The sequence below is a fragment of the Sorex araneus genome, chromosome X, assembly GCF_027595985.1.
Source record: "Sorex araneus isolate mSorAra2 chromosome X, mSorAra2.pri, whole genome shotgun sequence".
Lineage (NCBI taxonomy): Eukaryota > Metazoa > Chordata > Mammalia > Eulipotyphla > Soricidae > Sorex > Sorex araneus.
In genome coordinates, this window is record NC_073313.1 from 298,165,829 (window position 1) to 298,188,344 (window position 22,516).

The window sequence follows — 22,516 nt, forward strand, 5'->3', positions numbered from 1 at the left end:
TGTGGTCCTGAAGTTCCACGAATACCAACAGGGTGGTAGTATTAGTCTCCAACATCACAGAGCTAAAGAAACCTCCCAGCATCCTTGAGTTATAGCATTAAATTACCATTTAATTTATTAAATGGTGCCCAGTTGACTGAATATTCAAGTATTGCCAAAATTACTCCTCAGTTTGGGTTTGCTAAACAATGCTTGTGAGTCCCTACTTTCTTCCCCATAAATACATAGCACCAGTGTTTCCAATGTCAAAAGTGATATTTGTAGCATTCAAGGTTCACAGAGTTAGGAATAGAATTTCTTTGATTTAAATAAAAATGATGGTAGCAATTTCTCCCTAAACTGCCTGTAGTAGGTTTATTCAGGGTAAGAGAACATAATATTGAAACATTTTATATGACAGCTATTAGTTTTCATTTCTTTCAACTATCAATTTGCACAAAATAAAGACATGATAGTAGCTCCTGCAGACTATGGGTGTTCACTGGGGAGGAGATTGCAAATATTCCTGACAAAACATATGTTTATCATATTCCCAAATTATTAGCTGCCCAAATTTCTTTCTTTGCACCTACTTCTCTTATTGACCCTTGTAACTAGATCCTATTGTGCTAACTGTAAGAGACCCATTAAATCAAATATTAGTCTAAGAACCATTTTTTGCCTGGGAAGGCAAACAGTCATTTTTCTAAAATTCAAACTTAGTTTGATTAGAGATTTAGTCTTCTTTATGATGCTGACCAAGATTTATTGTAACACACAAGATAATCCAGTGGTTACTGTCAGAAATGTGGTACTAGAAAAGTGTGAAAATAGAATGAACAAATATAAGGAATAAAACAGTATTTTTAAATTTGTATTCATGCCACATTACAAATTACAAATTAATTACAAAATAAAGCACAATGAGCAATGGAATCAGTATGATGATGAATAACTTAAGGTTTTGGTTTGGGAAATTTTCTTTTCACAGTTGAGATTTTTTTCCAGGTGCTATGTCAACACTGAGTTGCCAACTGTAACTAATATTTCCATGCACAATATAAAATTTGCATGAATAGGACCCATAGTCATATGACAAAAAATTAGTGAGAATTTTCAAGTCCCATAACTAAACTGAAGGAAAAAATTACTCTTCACACTGTTTTTTCGTAGTGTCATCCTATGCGCATAGAAAAAAATGAAAACATATGGAGAAATTCAAAATCTTTATTTTTTTTAATCACCATGAGAACAGTTAAAAGGTTTTTAGGTTTAAGTCTCAGTCATACAATAATCAAACATCCATCCCTTCACCAGTGCACATGTTCCACCACCAAGAACCCCAATATACCCCCTATCACAACTCCCACCCTGCCTGTGTGGCAGATGGTTTTCACTTTACTCTCTCTTTACTTTGATTGCATCCAATTTTCAAAAGAAAACCCACTATTATTATTTGGAATTTTTCACAAAAATCAGCCCTGCCAAAAAGGCATCATTAGATCATTTGTTTTCTATTGCTGATAATGAAGAGCATATGATGTCGCATGGCCGAGACAGTTGCAGTTGCGCGCAGTATGGGAATTCTGGTATTTTTAGTAATCAAGTCCAGAGATATTTCTGCTAGCAGCCGCTGCATTCCAAGATTGGTTTGTGTGCCTCTGGAATCATGACTATTCAGGAGCAGAGGAGCTGTTCGTGGGCGGCTGCTCAGGGTCCCATTTGGGTGGCCAGCAGGACCGGTTTGGCACCCTGCCCCACATCACGAGATTTCCTACGTGCCCCATCACTGCAAGCTGCTACTTCTCTGTACAATTGGCTCTGAAAGGTGGCAGTCGCCATGCTGCCACAAAGGGGAAAAGGCTGAAGACAAAACCCCTTCCCCTTCCAGGGCTGCACAGGGCCATTGCTTAGTTCAAGTCCAGGAGCATTCCTGCCAGCAGCCGCTGTGTTCCAAGACTGGTTTGTGTGCCTCTGGGATCATGGCCGTTCAGGGGCGAAGGAGCCGTTCCTGAACATTTTTTTTGTATGTCAGGAAAGGTCCCAGCTTACGTGGCCACCTGGTTTGGAGAAATAAGTCCTGGTCTGCAGATTTTGGAGCTATGTTAGTAGAAGCTCAGTGTTGCCAGGATTCCATCTGGAGAGATTATGGAGGGGGCGGGGAGACTGCAACTTCTCCATCTGGGGCACCCCAGTTTTATCGGCTCGGTCTGCACAGTCTGGAGCATTCTCTGGCATGTGGTGCCCGCAGGACAGGATTCTTCACTGCTCCAAAATATCTATTTTTATGTGTGAGAAAATAGATAGCAGGACACATAATAAAATTGAAATAAATCTGGAAGTAGTCACGATAAGAATGAGTTGATCAAAATTGAAAGTAAGAGATAATATTTCTTTCCAAGGGGAATATGCAGGAGATTGTTCCTTGTTCATGATGAGAAGCATACAAAACTCAACTGGAGATTGTCCATCTGGCTTTGTCCTTGAACTTGCAGACATAGGGCAATGCCTTTCTGCAGTCATAATCTCTCCATTTTTCATAATCTGGACAGAGAGAAGAGATGAGTAAGTATGACTGGTAGAACAATTAAGAGGTATCAAGATGAGTGTAAATCTCACTCTTCTCTGTATGAGGTTTCTACTCTAAGGAAGGCAGTCAAGCAAGGGCAAAAGAAGAGCAGAGAATGAGAAGCAGAAGAAAATAAACCTGAATTTCACTCATGTCTAGGATTTCATAAACTTCAGATTCAGAAATTAGGGATTAAGAGGTATGAAACATTAGCTTGAGTCTTCCTTACTTGAGCTTTCTGAAAGGCTCCCACAATAGAGCTCGGGGAATTTTTCTCCCAAGCCAAATAATTCAGCACATCATTGCTGCTCTACTCCCAGCTGCCTCCATTGGGCTGACAGCCCTGTGGCATAAAGCAGAGAGAGGTCACATGCATGCTTCTCCTCACATCTTGCTGCAATATTAAAGCAGCAAATTGAAAAATTGACACTGTTCTCATTTTTTCCCTTTTCAATCACTTTATCAAAACTTCCAAATCACAGGACTCATGAGTTTAACATATTGTTTTGTTTAATTTAGTTTTATTAACTCACATTTTGTTCCAATAAAATACTTATAATTTTATAATTTTGAAAGTTAGCAATATAAGTATGAGTGCCTGCTAGATAATTTGCTATTGTACTTGAACTTTTTTTATTAATTTTTCAATGTCAGGTATTTAAAAAATTAAGTTGCAAGTGCAAAAGAAATAACCAAAAGAGAAAAAGAAACAAAAGCCATGAGCAGATGGGATAAAGCAGCTGGAATAAGAAGGGATCACTAAGAAAATGATTGCTGGAGGAATCAGTCGGGATGGGAGATGTGTGCTGAGAGTAGATAATGGACCAAACATGATAACCTCTCAGTGTCTGTATTGCAAACCATAATGCCCAAATGTAGAAAGAGAATATGGGGAATATTGTCTGCCATAGACACAGGGGGAGGGTGGGAAAGGGGGGGTATACCGGGGATATTGGTGTGGGAATATGCACTGGTGGAAGGATGGGTGTTTGAGCATTGTGACTGAAACTCAAACATGAAATTTTTCTAACTGTAGCTCACGATGATTCAATTAAAAAACTGTTAGTAAAGACCAACAATTTCCTGGTATAAAGAAAACGAAGGAGTTGAGAAGTGGGTCCTCTGCTTGTCTACACCCTGACTTCCTCCCTGCCCCTGACAGCTGCTCAAATCAAACAAGATGCTTCTTACGATGGCCAGTCCCACGATTGCTTGCATTCTGCTCTCCTGCCTAATGCTCCAATATCAAGTGAAAGGTGAGTGATCCGAAATGAGCACTGTCTCCAAAGAGCATGCAAATCAAGAAGATCAGGTAGGCTCCTGTAGGACACATGGTGGCAAATGTCATGCAACTCGTCCATGTCTCCTGCCTTCTATAACAAGTACTGTGAGACATCACTGAGGACCCCAATCGTCACAGAAATGATTTCCTCTTTGGCTGAAGGACTCGTTATCCATGGAAGAGAAAAACTGGAACTGCCAGTAAGGAGCATGGCAGCGGAGAAAGTTTGTGGAGTCCTGAAGAACTTCTTAGGCCAGACAGAGGGAAATGTGGATCTTTCATTTAAAAGGCAGGATAAACAGAAGAATGCATGCATGGTTGCTCATGTAAGGGGCCTAGTTCATAGTGAAAAAATGTTGACTGTTCAGAAACCTTGAGAGATTGTTACTAGTTTAGGCTCAGTTCCAGTTCCGTACCACTGTTCTAATCTGTACTGTACATGTCTACCCCCAGCCTCTAATCTCATTGTTCTTTTTGCTCCGTCAGTCTTTTTCTTTCTTAATCTCCAGGGGAACACTCGCAGAAGGAAGAGCTGTCTCCAAGAATAAGTTGCCCAAAGGCTCCATGGCCTATGGCTCCCACTGCTATGCCTTGTTTCTGTCACCCAAAACCTGGATGGAAGCTGATGTGAGTTTGGCAAATGGAGTTAGTGGGACTTTCTGTTGGCTATGGCATTAGGGCTTCCTGTCTGCTGGGGTTCCCTGATAGGTACACTGATACTCTTCCACCTGTCTCTCTGGTTACTCTCCAGTGTCATCTGAGTCTTCTCCCAAATCTCTCCCTTCCTCTCCCAGTTGGCATGCCAGAAGAGGCCCCAAGGACACCTTGTGTCTGTGTTCACTGCCTCCGAGGCTTTACTTCATGGCCTCCAGGATCAGGAACATGGAGACGAAGAATGAGAACATCTGGATGGGACTCCATGAAGTGAGATTACTGAAAAGTTCTACAAATCAATAAAACTACAAATTGTTTTGGGGAAATGAGGTCCTGGGGCCTTCTGAAGATCCGGGTTGTGTAGATCCCCCTCTTCTCTAGCTGATGTCAGTCTTCCCCTATCAAACTCTCACCTCACTGGCACTACAGGCTTCCTGTGTGACAGTTAAATGTTCTGTGAATATTTTATTCAAGGAGTGGTAGAGTGGCTAGTCATCACTCTCCTGATCTCTCTCTGCTTTACGCCACAGGCCCATCAGCCCAATGGGGACAGCTGGGAGTGGATCAGCAGTGATGAGCTGAATTACCTGGCCTGGGAGAAAAATACCCCAGACTATCTCAACCCAGGCTACTGTGGGAGCCTTTCAGCAACTTCAAGTAAGGAGGGCTCAAGTTAATGTCTCTGGCCCCCATTCCTTCATTTCTGAATCCAAAATTCATTGGATTCTAGATATGGGAAAATTTTCTGTTTATTTTCTTCTGCAGCTCATTCTATTCTTCTTTGGGTCTCGCTTGATTTCCTTTTCCTACGGGTAGGACACTTCTATAGATGAGGGTGAGGTGTGTACAACTTTTTTTTTTTGCTTTTTGGGTCACACCTGGCGATGCACAGGGGTTACTCCTAGCTCTGCACTCAGGAATTACCTCTGGCAGTGCTCAGGGGACCATATGGGAAGTTGCGAATCGAACCTGGGTCAGCTGCGTGCAAGGCAAACGCCCTACCCGCTGTGCTATGGCTCCACCCCCTATGAGGGTGAGGTTTGTATCCATCTTGATCCCTAGTTTATTTTCATAGTTCTACCAGTCAAACTTATTTATATCTTCTGTCTCTGTGGATTATGAAAAATGGAGAGATTATGACTGCAAAAAGGAGCTTCCTGATGTCTGCAAGTTCAAGGATTAAGCCAGATAAGCAATCTCCAGTTGAGTTTTGTATACTTCTCATCATGAACAAGGAACTATGTCTGAAGATTTCCCCTGGAAAGACATGTCATCCTTACTTTCAATTCTGACCAATGTATTCTTTTCTTTACCGTTCCTAGCTTTATTTTTGACTTGTGTTCTATTGCCTATTTACTCAGACATAAAAATAAAGGGATTTTTTCAATTTCTTTTTATGTTTTAATTTATTTTTGTACCTAGTAGAAGACTGAGGAAAAAGAGTGTGAAAATAAATCAAGTTTTTTTCTTCTACTTAATTATTCAGGTCGAGAATCCCCACCTTTATGTTTCTGATGCATCTCTTGGTCCTATTCATGTTGTGCAAAGAGACTTTGAAACTGTGTTTTGACGAAGCCTTGAGGTAACTCCATCTGGAGGAGAAAACTCCATACCTTATCTTACTTATAGTCCTTCCCTGCTTCATTTGTGCTTTACCCTGTAATTACTTTGCAGCGTGACCTGAAACCAATGAGCAAAATACTATGTTATAAACTATTACTGCACATTCTGTTTTTGCACCATTCTTATACCACAGTTCTGACAATAACCACAGATAGCACAGCGGGTAGGGCATTTGCTTTGCACGTGGTCAACCGGGGCTCGATTTCTCCATCCCTCTTGGAGAGCCCTGCAAGTTACTGAGAGTATCCTGCCCTCACGGCAGAGAGCCTGGCAAGTTATCCGTGGCATATTCCATTGCCAAAAACAGTAGCTAGTCTCACAATGGCGACGTTATTGGTGCCTGCTTGAGCAAATCAATGAACAACCAGACAACAGTGCTACAGTGCTACAGCGTTACAATAAATCTAGGTCTTCATTATAATAAAAAGACTCAATCTGTGCTCAACCTAATTTTGAACTCTGGAAAAATGATTAAGTTTGCTTTCCTCCCAAAGTGGTTCTTTGAGTAACAATTAATATAATGGCTCTTTTTACAGGTTAGCACAAGGGTATCTATTTACAGGGACAGTAGGCAAAAGAGATGCCAGGAGAATTGGGCAGATAATTACTGGAAAACATGATAAACAATTGTTTCATCAGGAATACATAAAACCTCCTCCCCTGTGAACACCCATAGTCTACAGGGCCTCTATCACATCTTAATTATGTGCAAATTGGTGGCTAAAAGAAATGAAAACTAGTAGCTCTCATATAAAATGCTTCAGTGTCATGTTCTCTTATTCTGGATAAAGCTACTACAGTCAGTTTGGGGAGAAATTGCTACTGATATTTTTATTTAAATCAAAATAGTTTTATTCCTAACTCTGTCAACCTTGAAGGCTACAAATATCGCATCTGACATTAGAAAATACTGGTGGTATATATTTGTGGGAAAGGGAAGTATTGTTCTGCTAATCCAGTGGCTAATCCTGGCAATACTTAGATACTTGGTCAACTGGACTAGTAATTTAATGCTAGGACTTAAGGATGCTGGGATGATACTTTAGCACCGTGGTGTTGGGGACCACCAATAACTCCCTATTGCATTTATAGTGCCTCCAGGACCACATCCTGTGAACTCAAGAGGCCATTTGATCAGGGATCAATTTGTACCTATATGAGTACCTATAAGTAAGTCCTGCATTAACACCCCGTCCCCTGTGCTCTAGATGCTAGTTCATATCCAATATTTATTGCACCAAGAAGACAAAATAATGATAAAATTGCATAATTAACAAAATTTACTCAAATATTTCTGTTTATATTGTAAATAACAGTGAGAGTGTAAGCTTTGGTTCTTTTTCATTTGTTTCTAATAAAATATAGATTTAATTATCTCTTTGTCACAGACCATGAAATACAACCCTTGATAAGTATCCATGAGTACTCTGAAATTTAGATAATATTTTTAATGACACAATGTATGCTAAGTGGTTAATTTCATGAGTTCTCTCATCATGAAATTTATACTCATAAAAATCTACCACATTTTTATATAAGTATTAGCTCATAGACACTTTTGTTGCTTTCATATTTTAGTTATGTCCATAATTCTGCAATAAACATTAAGTGGATATACTTAATATGCTTAATTTTCTTACCAATTTTGTATTCTCAAAAGTGAGATTTCTGGCTCATACAGCTAACTCTATTTTTAGCTTCTTTAGCAAGTCACATAGCATTTTCCAAAATGTTTGCTTCATTTTACTTTTCCACTAACAGTACACAAGAATTTCTTCTTCTCCATATCTTATACACATGTTAATTTTGATGATATTCTATTTTTACTTTTGATGATCTTCTATTTTTCTTGTAATCAGTGATCATGATAGATATTTTTTTGTTCATTGACTATTTCTACATTTTCTTTGGAGGTGTTTAAATCTGATAATTTTTATTGTGATTCTTTAAATTATTTATTAAGTTGAATGAGTTTGTATAAGTGAAATATCTCTACTTTTCCTCTGCACTATATTCTAACACACTTTGCTATCTGAATCTGAGGTGCACTGTATAAATAGTGATAAAAGAAATTTGCTGAATTTTGTGACTGTATAAACATTGGTCCGACATATATATGCTGAACCACATGTGGAAATTTTTCCTTCAACCCCATTCACATACATATATCTGAAATCCATTTTTATCTTTATACACAGATTTGTAACTGCATTGATACTAAAATATCTTCAGAAGTCTTTATTATTATATTATTTTTTCATAGAAATATACCTTTTAATAATTAGATACCTTATAACTGCTGAATCTCCTGTAGTATAACACACAAAACTCAAAAAATTCAACCAGGATCTTCAATTTATAGAATCCCAGAAACTCTGAATTATAGAAATACTATTTTTAGAAATTTCAGAAGAAAGAAAGGGAAAGAATACCTGGTCAAAAAGAAATAGAAGGAAAAAGCTACAATCTGAAGAGAGACTTTGCACTAATCCAAGAGACCCAAAGTGCACCAAACAAAGTACATGTGACAGTACCAATTCACACTATAATGAAAACGGAAAACTAAAATGGCAACTGAAAATAAACTACTTACAGCAGCAAGAGAGGGGCTGGAACAATAGCACAGCGGGTATGGCGTTTGCCTTGCACATGGCCGACCCGGGTTCGATTCCCAGCATCCCATATGGTCCCCTGAGCACCACCAGGGGTAATTCCTGAGTGCAGAGCCAGGAGTATCCCCTGTGCATCGCCGGGTGTGATCCGAAAAGCAAAAAAAGAAAAAAAAAAAGCAGCAAGAGAGAAGGAACACCGAAAATATAAGGGAAGTAGCATAAAAGTCACGTTAGATTTCACACATGAAACTCTATAAGGAAGAAAAGAATGCAATGATATATGCAAAATATAAAAACTAACTTAATCCAAGAATCCCCTACCTACAAATATATCACTCAGATTTGAGGGAAAGACAAAAAACATTTCAGACATAAAATAAACTGAGGGTATTTGTTGCATTCAAAATTGCTTGGCAAAAAATAAATACTAAATTTGTTTGTTGTCCTCCTACAACAAACAAATTTCAAAATACAAAAACAACCTATGTGCTCATATAAAAAGAACAACAAATTGCCTCATTGTAATTATATTCATAAACATGAATGAACTTTTTTTTATCAAATGAGTAAGGACTAGATGAATAAGGAAATAAGATCAACCTTCATCAGCTTATAGGAAACTCACCTGAGTTCGCATGATGATCGAACACTTTCACTGAAAGCATAGAATCAATAATATAGGCTAACAGCACAATAAAAAAGCAGGGAATTCCATGCTATATCAGACCAAAAAGTAGTCAAACTAGAGAAAGTAATGAAGTAATGATGTAAGTAAAACATTGTCTACTAGCTAGGCGCTCAATAAATCAAGGGTGTTTTTTTTTATTTGTTTTTAAAGTGGTATTTTACTATTTCTTTTCTTTCTTTTCTGCTTTAATTTTTACTTAAGCACCATAATATTAATAGTAAAGTTTTAGGCATACAGTCAGTCAGTGTTTAACATTACATTCACCACCAATATATCATCATTCCTCCACCAATGACTCATGATCATATTCACCTTCACCATAACCCACTCCATTGGAAAATTCAGTTTTGTAGGTCAACTCTCAGGTCTGTTATCATAGGCTTTTTTATTTCCTTGCTATGTCTTTCTGTTCCATATGTGAGATTACTCTGCATTTATCCTTCTCTCTCTGACTAACTTCACTCGGTATAATGTTCTCTAGTTCCATCCATGTAGCAGTGAATGACATCGTTTTGTCTTTTCTTATGACTGAATAGTATGCCATTGTGGATATATCCAACTTTCTGTATCCACTCAACTATTATTGGGATCATGAATTGTTTTTAACACATGTGTCTAGGAATGGTTCCCATAAATAAAACTACAATGACTATGAGTGCAAAATGGGAGGAAAGGTGAATAGACATTTCCCTGAAGGTTTTTTTTAAGTGACAGGTTAGAATGTAAAGTTCTTAGGTATTACCAATTATTGTCATAGCCACTTAAAATTAAACAGCTCTGAACTGGATTGGGGAAAAAAAAATGGCCATCTTGCTGCACTCAGCAGTGAAGAAAGCCGGCGGGCACCAAAACACCGGAGAATCCTCTGGGCCGCATAACGAGCAGATATCTCCGGATCACCCCAGAAGGAGCAGGTGCAGTCTCCCCGCCTTCTCTAGACGGAATCCCGGCGACCATGAACTTCTACAAGCATGGGTCCGGTATGTGGCTATCAGGACTATTCCTCCAAATTGTGCAGCCGCTTACACAGCTGCGCGACCTTTCCTGATATGCAAAGTGAACAATGGAAAATAAATGATTTAACATCTGCCCCTGCCCAAAAACTAAAGAGAAAGCAGTGACACACAGGGCCTCACGGGATGGGGGGTAGAACCAACCCCTCTCCCTGCCCAGAAGAGGCCCCAAGTGCCCCTCACAAACAGCTCCTTGCTCCTGAATGGCCATGATCTCAGAGGCACTCAGACCAATCTCAGAACCCAGCAGCTTTTGACAGAAACGCATCTGGACTGAGCTTTAGTCTACGACTCCATGCCACCTCGGGTGGGGAAAGGTGTTTATCCCTTCTGCCCTTTCTCCTCGGTGGCTCGATGGCTGCCACCTTTTCAAAGCCTATTGGACAGCTAGGTATGAGACTGCAGTGACGTGACACTCGGGGCCTCACGGGATGGGGGGTGGAACCAGCCCCTCTCAACCCCTATGAGAACCTGAGTTGCTGCCCACGAACTGCTCCTGGCTCCTGAATCACCATGATCCTAGAGGCACACAAAACAAACTCGGAACCTGGAGGCTTTTGAAAGAAATCCCTCCAGACTTATTACTAAAATATCATAAATCCAAAATCATGCAGCTGCTTCATGGCCACGTGACATCATATGCTCTTCAAAATCAGCAATAGAAAACAAATTGTCTAATGATGCCTTTTCAGCAGGTCTAATTATTGGGGAAAATTCTAAATGATAATGGTGGGTCTTTTGCCAAAATATTGAATGTGATCAAAGTGGAGAGAGAGAGAGTAAATTGGAAGTCATCTGCCACATAGGCAGGGGGAGGGGTGGGATAGGGGGTATACTGGGGTTCTTGGTGATGGAAAATGTGCACTGGTGAAGGGATATGTGTTTGATCATTGTATGACCAAGACAAACTGGAAAGCTTTGTAACTGTTCTCATTGTGATTCAAAAAATAAAAATTAGAAAAAAAAACATTTTTTATCCCACACCCTTTTCAGGAATTAACTGAATATTTGCCCATAAAAACCCTGTGAATTTCTCTCTCTAAATATTATCTTGTAAGGGCCAAGAGGATCACACCACAGCTTGGAAGTGGGGCTCACATGCTGGGAGGAAAGGCAGCTGGGATAGAGAAGGGACCACTAAGTAAATGATGGTTGGAGGGGTGGCTCAGGAGATGCATGTTGAAAGTAGATTATGGACCAAACATGATGGTCTCTTCATAACTGTATTGCAGACAGGTACACCCAAAAGTTGAGAGAAAGAGAGAATGTGCCTGCCATAGAGGCAGGGGGTGGGAAAGGGTGGGAGTGGCGGGAGGGATACTGGGAACATTGGTGGCTGAGAATAGGCACTGGTGGAAGGGTGGGTGTTCAATCATTGTCTGACTGAAACGTCATGATAAAAGTTTGTAAGTCTATAACTGTATCTTACGGTAATCCAATAAAAAATACATATATCATTTTGTGTTTTTTCTTTTAATACAAAACTATGCAATAACAGAATATAAACCTGTCATTTTCCTCAAATTATTTTGCAAAGTTTTGTAATAATTCTCTCACATCCTTTGGCCTTGGAAAATCATTTTATTTATTATTTTATTTCATTTACAAGTCATCTCAGTATTAGTTTTACTCAGGCTTATAAATAAGTCTTTAGTGTTTTGATTTTTTTTAAATCATTTATGACTCCTGCCTACTTTCTTTATATCAGTGAATAAAATAAAATATTTTAGCATGTGTTCAATCAGTACGAGAGTCTGATTTTACTTTTTAAATTTTACAGATAAAAACATCTCTGAATAGTGCTTATCTCACAAGATTGTCTTTGAGTACCTCATACTTAAACATTTTGCTTTGGCCCGTGAATAAAAAAATGAATAGTATTACGATTTTTTTGAGTTATCTTTGAGACTTTTCAAAGTGCCTGTTTTATGAAACCACTTATTTTATTTCTTTGCAAAGCAAATTCATTTCACTGGAGGGAAGTGAAAATTCTGCTATTTCAGCAAAGGTGGCGTAATTTACAGTGGAGTTGAGTTGGGGTCAAGGGCTATGTGATCAGCTATTTTTGTTATTGCTGTTGCAGAATTCTTATTTGGAGATGCATGCCTCTGAATTTCTCTTGATACACAGCTCTACACCTCTTATGTTGTCATTTGTAGTTTTAAAACAAGAGAATAAATGGACCAATTTACTTTGGCTATCAGCATTCGTCTTCAGATTCTTTTCCATCACTGCAATACTTGCTTCTTTTCTCTGGATCGATTTCCTCATGCACTTGCCAATATGTGGCCTCAGGAAAAACTTTTGTAATCTTCATAATTTGAAATATAGTAAGTTCTGGAAATCACATCATCCCACTTTTCTGTACTTTACACAGGTATATGCACTGCTTGGAAATAAACAGACTACCAAATTTGAACAATCATAGGTTATTTAAGAGTCACCCACTTACCAAAAGACTCGCATTTACCCAATATTTAAATGCAAGATATAGCTTAATAAAAGAAAATAGTGAAAAATAGGGTACGTCCAGATTACATGGGGAAACAGGCAGTGAACTCACAAAATGTGCTGATTGGTCTCTAGAGCATATTTGACTTAATATGGTTAGGCATCCATTGAGAACCAGAACAAAAATTTAAAGGTTGTGGACATTGATCTAGTCATAATTATTCCAGATTAATTCCTGAAGTGACTGTAGTTTGGTTTCTCACTCTGGCTGCTATAAGAGCTGTGAGTCAAAGTTCTACTGTAATATACAATCTGGTCATTATTCATTTGAATATTCAATCTCCCACTGCCTTTCTCTAATAGTGTGAAGTCTTTGTTAATCAAAAGGGATTTCTCATCAGAGTGAAGGAGAAAGTGCAAGTAATGAGTATGTAACCAGCATACAGTTAGTGTTGAAGTTTTGTTTGATGCCCAGTAACTCAGGACTCCCTGAGTACCTCTGCATGTGACCATTGATGCCCAGAACCACAGCCCAAACAGCACAGGGACTGGCTCCAATAACCCCAGCACTGATGGGTTTAGTCCCTGTAAAAAAATAAAATTACTTAATCTCCCAAAAAGTATAGTTGTCAACAAAAGTTTGGTTCTCATTTTTTAATTTTGGTGCTAAAGATTTTTATCTGTAGTTTAAACTAAATGATCTATTGTATAGTGTGTATCTATCCATATACACATATATGCAAATCTCATCTCTTTCATAAACTTTATCAAGGAGGTTTGTCCTCTCATAATAGACAAGGAAACTAAGCTACAGATATTTTAACAAACCTAACGAAGACTATTCAGCTAGGATATTTGATTAGGTCCAATACCTGGAGGTGATCTTTGTTGGTTTTATTTTATGCTCTCCAATGAAAAGACAATTATGTTAGTTTGAGCTACTAGTAATAAGTTTTCAGCTTGTGTGAGTCAGAAGTGAGGGCCAATGACCAAAAATACTCAGCTCCCCAACTTATAACAGACTTTTGTTTTCATACAGATGTTATACATCGGTACAAAGTTTCAGGAGAAGAGTGACTAAGCATGCATAGTAGTTCACCAAAGAATTCAGACATGCATGTTATACTGTACATGATTTCCATGTTTGGTTAGGATGTGTTGGTGGCAGAGGACATTCAGACATTTTATTTACAGATTTTAGTCTTTGTTAGGGTCAGAGTTATATTTTCGTTCCTTACCTTGCCCTTTCTATTGTTAGTACAATTAAATTTTACATAAAAATAGAGGAAGTTTCAGGAGAATTTATAATTTCCCTTTGACCATGAATTAATGTTCTACCTGTAAAATTTGGAGAAAGCACTTCAAGTTAAATTCCTGGGGAATTTAACATTGTGATTATGTCTTTACATCACAATGCAAAGCTCTAATTTTTTGTTTTTAATCACCATGAGATACAGTTACAAAGCTTTCATGATCTAGTTTCAGTCATACATTATTCCAACATCAAGCCTTCCACCAGTGTACACCAATATCCTCTGTATCACTCCTGCCACCCAGCCCCCCTGCCAGTATGTCTCTATGACAGGAACTTTTCTTCTTCTCTCTGTCTTTCTCTCTCCCTCCCTCTCTCTCCTCTCCTTGTCTTTCTGTCTCTCTCTCTGTCTGTCTCTGTCTCTGTCTTTCTCTCTCTCTCTCTCTCTCTCTCTCTCTCTCTCTCTCTGTCTTTTTGGGCATTATGGTTTGTGTGTTCAATAATAGTGTGGGCTATCTATCCATTTATCTCTTCTTGGGCACTCAGGTGGTTTCCAGATTCTGGCTATGGTGAATAGTGCTGCAATGAACACAGGAGTGCAGATGTACACTGTATGTTTTTGGGCCCCCAGGGTATATCCCCAGAAGTGGTATTGCTGGATCAAATGATCAAATGGGAGCTCAATTTCTAGCTTTTTGAGAAATGTCCATATTGGTTTCCAAAAAGGCTGGGCCAGTCAGCATTCCCACCAACAATGAAGGAGAGTCCCTTTCTCCCCACATCCACACCAACACTGGTTGCTTTTGTTCTTTTGGATGTGTGCCAGTCTCTGTGATGTGAGGTGATATCTCCTTGCTGTTTTGATTTGCATCTTCATGATGATTAGTGATGAAAAGCAATAATAGCTGAGATGATGACGCTGGCAAGATCTGAAGGTTCAAAGTAAGTAAAGGGATATTCTTAATAACATTTCCGTATCAATATTGCAAACCACAATGTACAGAGAGAGACAGAGACAGAGACAAAGAGAAGTGAGAAGTGCCTTTTGCCATAGAGGCAGGCATGGGTATGGGGTGGGGGTGATGGGAGGGAACCTACGAACACTGTTTGGTACTGGGAAATGTATACTTGTGGAGGGATGGGTGTGGGAATATTGTATGGATTCAAATCCAATCATGAACAACTTTGTAAAGGTCTATCTCACAGTGATTCAGTTAAAAAGTTTAGACTCTCTCACCATGTGCATTCAGTGGCCATGAGCTATTTCCCCACCTGGACTGCCACTGCCACCAGCAAACACATGAGGGAGGAAAGAGGGCCTCCCAGCTGGTTGGTAATAAGTCGCCAATTATTCCAATCTCCATCCTGCCATTCTCCCAGCCCAACTAATCCAATATCACTGAGCTCCCCATTCCAGTCTCTTACTGCCCATCATTTCTGTCTCCTACTTTCCCCATTGCTAGTCTCAACAGCCCAATTTCCCTGCTTTAGTCAAGAGCTCAACCCCAAATGTTAAGGGTAGCAACCACATCCAGGTCAGACAGCACAATCAACATATGTAAAGCCTTTCCTTCTGGGGAAGCTCTTCTAAGACAAAGATCTCATCTTGCTAGATCTGCTAAAAGGCGGAATTTCATCTAAGTGTGTATTTCTCATTTCCTTTGTTCATATCCATTTAAACAGTCATCTTAAATTTGCTTCTTAACAGTCTTTCTAGTCATTTTGTATAGACACAATAAGAGATATATTATGTTTAAAGGGTGACTCTCCTGGGGACATCTCTCTATCAATCGCAGACTACAGTCCTCAGGCTAGTTTAGTCCTTCTTAATCCCTACAGGGTTCTTGTCCAGTTACTTCTCTTTGGATCATGACAGAATTTGTCCATGACCGTGCTCTTCACTTATAAGTTTTATGGCACTAGGCCTGTCCCTTTTCAATGCCAGAGTAGCTCACAGCTTGCCCTGGGTCCGTCCAAGTCTCTTCGTTGGGAAGCTGCTTTAGGGGTGCTAGAAACTAAGCACAACTGAGGCTTAAGTTGAGTACATATGACTAATGCCCAGGAGTAAATATTATTTGGAGTCAAGTAACTCCCAAGTTACAAAAGCTTAGTATGAACTCTCTTCCTGTATCTATACAAAAAGGACATTGCTCTAAAGTAAACTAAGGGAAAGAGAAAAAAAAAAGTACTTCACTTACAAATACAAAATCTAGAGTTCCTAGAAGGATCTGAACTTACAAGTCATAGGGTCTGATTTGGGACTAACAGATAGGGGAAGCAGAGCACAAAGGAGAGTTAAAGATCAACCCAGAGGAATGGGAGTGCCTGGAGATCACTGTGATGGGTGCAACCCAATAAACCAAGCTCCCTGCAGCAAGGGAGAAAGGACAAACCAATGTTATCATACAATGGTTTGCAATATAGATACTGAGCAAAGCTCTCGATAGATAGGTTTCAGCAATCAACTGGCACCAGTCTTGCTTCACAGTCAGTTGATAAGATCCTTTCATGTTTATCTGTATATCTGCAAGAATATATCTGCTTATGTTGACCTTGTAGGAAAGTCTAACAACTTAGACTGATAGATTCCTAGCTGCTTTACCACAAAGAAGTGAAAATGACAGTAATGTAAATAACCTTTAAAAATCGATGAACAATGCACATCTAAAAATGAATGTACAAAAATTGTAACCCAGCCATCTTGCCAGCAGAGAAATGGCCCCCTACCACATTTTCAAAAGAATGTGATACTGGGCCGGAGCAATAGCACAGCAGGTAGGGCTTTTGCCTTGCACGTGGCCAACCCGGGTTCGATTCCCATGTGGTCCCCTGAGCACTGCCAGGAGTGATTCCTGAGTGCAGAGCCAGGAGTAAGCCCTGTGCATTGCCGGGTATGACCCAAAAAGAAAAAGAAAAAAATATATATATAATACTGTCAAACCTTCCAGGTAGACTGGTCTGGGCTGAAAGCTCTGAGGCCTTCTCAGAATCTTGTATATTCAAACCTCAAAATTTCAAGGTAATTTCATTGTCAGTCCAGTAGGATCAGAGCAAATCTAAATGAAAAGCTGCATAGAAAAAGACCAAATTCAGTGGGCCTAAACAACAACACAGAAGGCTCAGCTAGCACCAACCAGCACAGTAGGTCCTCAAACACTGACTTTAGTGGCATCGTAGTGAGAGAGAACAATGATCACAAATTGACTACTATCATCTAAGGTTCAATAATCCCATTGTCTTTGTGTTGTAACAAGCAGTCTGAAGTAAATCTGTTTGTGCCTGCAAGGCTGGGGTGGTAGGTAGGAAACTGGGTACACTGGTGGTGGTGTTGCAGAACAAAAATTTTCCAAGAAGTCCCAAGAAATCTCGTATAATCTTGGCTGCTGAATTGAAGCGCCTTTATTAACCTTCAGGAGGTGCCCAGCCTGAGAGCAATGGTCTCATTGTACTGAATGCCCCAAATCCGAGTCATGGCAAAGTTCATAAACACTCCTTAACACAATTCTGCATGGCTACTTCAAACTTTCTCATTAGCTATAGCAAGTTTGTTCTGTACAACAATTTCTGTACAGAAGACAGATGTTATGTGGTTAGCTTTGATCCACTGTTTGGGGTATAAGTTTTCTTCTTTCTGGCAGCTGGAGAGAGCAATGTATTATATCTATGAAGGTTATTCCCAGGGCACTCTGGTCTTGGGGTGTCTTGCTCTGTTTTTTAGATATCTTTAATCAGCCACCTACTTTTCTACTAACTTTGGATCACCCATAGCAGAAAATTTGGTGTTGGATCAGTTAAGGCCTGAAACAACTGTATTATGCACAACTTGGTAAATCACGGTTATAATATAATAATAAATAAATTTAAAATTGCAACCCAAATCCTAGATCATCATCTTTAAAAATGCATAGAAGGATTTACATTAATCCTTTAAAATTTGCAAGCAGAGGGAATTGAGAAAAGTTATTAAATCTTTCTTTAGACAGTTTTGAACGCTTGTTTAATATAAACATGAATTTCTTTTATAATAAAAACTAATTTATGTAAGTAAACTATAACTGCAACCAAAAAAGAAACTATTTTAATTACACACCATATTAACTTGTCTCTGAAGATCAAATTCATATGCTACTTAATGAACTCAAGTCACATACATATAAAAAATTATCTCAGATAATGACCCTATGTTAGTTATTTGAAGATTGTTTTATTTGTCCCTGAGGAAATTTATACAATAGGATGTTATTTGCATATAATAAAAAGAATCAGGCTAGAGTGATAGCACAGTGGGTAGGGTGTTTGTTTTGCACGCAGCTGACCTGGGTTCAATTCCCAGCATCACATACGGTCCCCCGAGCACCACCAGGAGTAATTCCTGAGTGCATGAGCCAGGTGTGACCCAAAAAAGAATAAATAAATAAATAAAAAGAATCAAGGAATCTGAGTGTTCTTACAAGATATATTCACCAAGTATAGTAGTTTAATAGCTATTCTATAGTTATACTCTGTTATTTTAGTTCATTGTTACTATTTATCAATTCACTTATTCATTTTGTTGTCCATCCATTTCCCAAATATTAGTTCATCCACTAGTGTTTTAGGTGCAATCTTAAAACCTAAAATTTAAATAACAAGGTATGTCATTCAAAAGATTGGTTTTTGTGCCTTTCTAAATATAATTTTCAAGAAAAAAGATTAAAATAGTCAATGATACATATATGAAAAGGTTCCAGTGGTTCATTCAATAGTGATAAAACTGGTAAGATATTACAAACAGTTCAAAAGTAAGTCTAAACTGTTGCAGCTCAACAGTTAACCTTCCATTTAGGCTAAGTCCCAGCTAAGGCACAACTTCTTCTGGTCTTAGCTGGAGCAAGAACTTCTCCAATGTTTTCTCTCACCCAAGCAGCCCTCAGTAGCCCATTCTGGCTGTTCTCCACTTGGCAAGGTCTGAAAACATGGTGCTGTTCAGGCCCTCCCCACCATGCCAGCAGTGCCTCGGGGCTACTAGAGTCACTAGGATGACCCTGATGCATAGGTCTGGGAGCTACACCTAGCTATACTAGGTATACTAGGTATACACCTAGCTATACTAGGCCTACTGTGTGGTACCAGGGATCTAAATGGGGTTGGCAAGATGCACACTTAACCTTTGTACTTGCACTCCCGTCACAAAATCACTCCATTTTTTGACACCCTACACTTAGTATGCTGTAATATGTGCCTTTCTCATTTTTTCTAGCATTACCCAGTTTCCTACAACCGGAGTCCTATGTTCTCCCCAGGTCTTTCTTTTTTTTTTTCCTGAGATTTTTCTGTATTCAGTTATTCTCCACAATTCTTTCTGTTCAATGCCCTGAAGTGTTTGCACTTTGAAATTATTCTAGAGGAAACTGTCCAAAGTATAAGATTGAAACATAAAGATTTTTTTTTTGCCCTTAATCTATAACTTAAATTTCAGCTACGTGATATCAATGCACCATCTATACATTTGAGGTCACCATTATCTTTACTTTTAAGATAATATGGCTCAAAGTTCATACACTCTGTGCTACATAAAGTTCCCGCCTCTCAATGTGTCTGTAAGTTATGGAGTTAGGGAACTTCTGGTTTTCTGAATTTTTTTTTGTTACAACTTGTATCCAATCTGTCACATAGTCTAGAAGTTGTTTTCACACCATGTGAAGACCACATGGAGGCAAAGGGTGCCATCATTCATTGCCAAGTCATCGATGCAATGGAAAAGGTTCCACTGAAGCAAGGCAAACACAGATGAACATGGTTGGCAGAAGAGCAGCTTCCTGAAACATCTTTATTCCTCTCTTGCTCAGAGAATTCCCACGTATTTTTCTCCTTCACCACTTTCCCAACTTCCACTTGCTCTTTCTGTTTGCCTCCTTCTGTTACCACTGTGATACTAGGGCTCTGCCCTCTCCATCCAGCACATGCCCACAGTTAAGTGCTTTAATTCCATAATTAGAGGAATTGAGGTTACCATTATCTTTACTTTTAAGATATATGGCTCAAAGTTCGAATACTCTGTACTAGATAAAGTTTCAATTTACAATTTACAACCTCTAATTCCTTAACTATTTTCTAAAGTTTCCAGTCCCCAAATCTCTTAGATCATGTTCATTTGCAATTGAAAAGTGTTTAATTTTTTCTCTAATGACTATTGTAGATCAGGCCTTGGTTCAATGTAATGTGATATGTTAATTTGGGGGGAAATGGAAAGGCAAAACTCTCATCAAATATGATGAATTTGTGGGGTATGGCTCAGTGAGAAGCACGTGCCTTCCAGGTGTTGGGCCTTGAGTTGAGTCTATGGCATTGTTAAATATAAATATGAAATCTCATAAATGTATATGAATAAATTTTCAATATTTTAGTTCATTTGTATAATATCAGGAACTGGTTCTGAAGGGAACATAGAAAGCACACATTGTAAGAATTTTAATTACAAACCGAGGCATAGAACCCTTCCGCAATGAATAGTAAGTTCACATAAACTCTACTTGGCAAGACAGTTAGCCTAACCAATTTCACATGAAAAACAATTTAAAACCAGTTGTAAAACTGTTCAAATACAATAAACAAATATTGCTTGGTAGAGACATTGGAACAAAACAAAATTTTTAAAATAATAAAATAATACGCTTGGCTGTAGGTGCTTTAGCACAAAAAAGACAAAAGTAATCTCATTCTTCACTTTTGTATAATAAGAATCTATCAACCATTTTTCAGAAGGAAGCTGGTTCAAGATGGACTTAGTTGTCATAATCTCTCCATACCTCCACTGTACATGTGTGAATGGTTTGGAACACACAGTTGCAATTTGGTTTTATTCTAGTATGGCAGTATGCTTGTAAAGTTTTAAGAATTTCTTTGTTTCTGTGGTCATTCATTTTCCAAACATGCATTAATTTTACAGAATTATCATTACTAAACACCTCATGTTTAATCTTGAAGGTTACCAATTGCCGAGTAAAATCCAACAGTTGAGGAAAAAATCTGAACAAGAATAGTTTAACACCCTCTTCCACATTAAAAAAAAATAGTGGCAAGTGGCTTACTTTAAATAATTATGTGAGTTTTTGAGTCAAATGCATAAGGTCAGTAGATTTCAGTGTATTTACTTCATCTAATCCAAATGCAGTTAATAATGCTTCAACAAATTTGTAAGATCTGTCTCTATGAGGATTGCTATCTTATTTATTCGCCCTGGTGACCTCCAAGCATAAAACCTTTTTGTCTGGATCCAGCGTTGCTGGAATTGATTTGGCAGCGCCTCCTTGAGCAACTTTGGAGGTAGTACCCACATAAATAAATAAATAAATATATATATATATATATATATATATATATATTTTTTTTTTTAAGTCAATTGCTAGAATTTTCCAACATTCACTTTAGTTTTTGCTGAAATTCAGAAAGTTCTACATCATTTGACGGGAGATGGTTCTTCTTTTATTGATTATTATGGGTTTTTCCTAGGCCAGCCCCGCGGGGACTGCGGGGGGCCCTGGGGCCGCAGCCGCGGCAGTGGGCACGGGAGCCGTGGCGGCGCGGGCCGGAGAGCCGGCCCAGCGGCGCGGGGCGGCTCCGGTGTGTCGGCGGGCGGCGCGGCGCCCCCGGAGGGGGTCACGTCTAACGGGGTCTACGTCCTGCCGAGCGCGGCCAACGGAGACGTGAAGCCGGTGGTCCCCAGCACTCCTCTGGTGGACTTCCTGATGCAGCTAGAGGATTACACACCAACGATCCCCGACGCTGTGACCGGTTAATACCTGAACCGCGCCGGCTTCGAGGCCTCTGACCCGCGCATAATTCGGCTCATCTCCCGCGCTGCCCAGAAATTCATCTCAGATATTGCCAACGATGCCCTACAGCACTGTAAAACGAAGGGCACGGCCTCTGGCAGCTCCCGAAGCAAGAGCAAGGACCGCAAGTACACTCTAACCGTGGAGGACTTGACCCCTGCCCTCAGCGAGTATGGCATCAATGTGAAGAAGCCGCACTACTTCACCTGAGCCACCCAAGTTTAGCCTCCTAAATGTACTTGTTTGTCCCCTTGTCCCCACACAAGCCTGTTTTCATAATAAACTTTATTGTGACAGGCAAAAAAAAAATTTTGAAAAATAAATAATTTCACCAATAGTTAACCACTGATAACACTGTAGTCAATTTTTTTCTTTGCAATGTGTATAGTATAAAAATCTAAATTTGCATTTAAATATTTGTAATTGCATAGAGATGTATTTATAAATATAGCTATAGCTTGCTTCCTCTTTTTAAAAATCATGCTACAAACATTCCCCCACTTTCTAAAATAATACTATTTTAGTTGGCTTGTATTTATTTGTTTGTTTGATTTGCGGGGGGAACCCCCAAGTGCTGCT

At 39.1% G+C, this 22,516-nt stretch overlaps 2 pseudogenes; both read left to right on the forward strand.

The window, feature by feature from the left end:
* Nucleotides 1–3,728: 3,728 nt before the first annotated feature.
* On the forward strand, nt 3,729–5,667 carry LOC101543836 (regenerating islet-derived protein 3-gamma-like; annotated as a pseudogene).
* A 4,711-nt stretch (nt 5,668–10,378) lies between these two features.
* Nucleotides 10,379–22,227, forward strand: LOC105943133 (transcription initiation factor TFIID subunit 10-like; annotated as a pseudogene).
* The last annotated feature ends 289 nt before the right edge of the window (nt 22,228–22,516 follow it).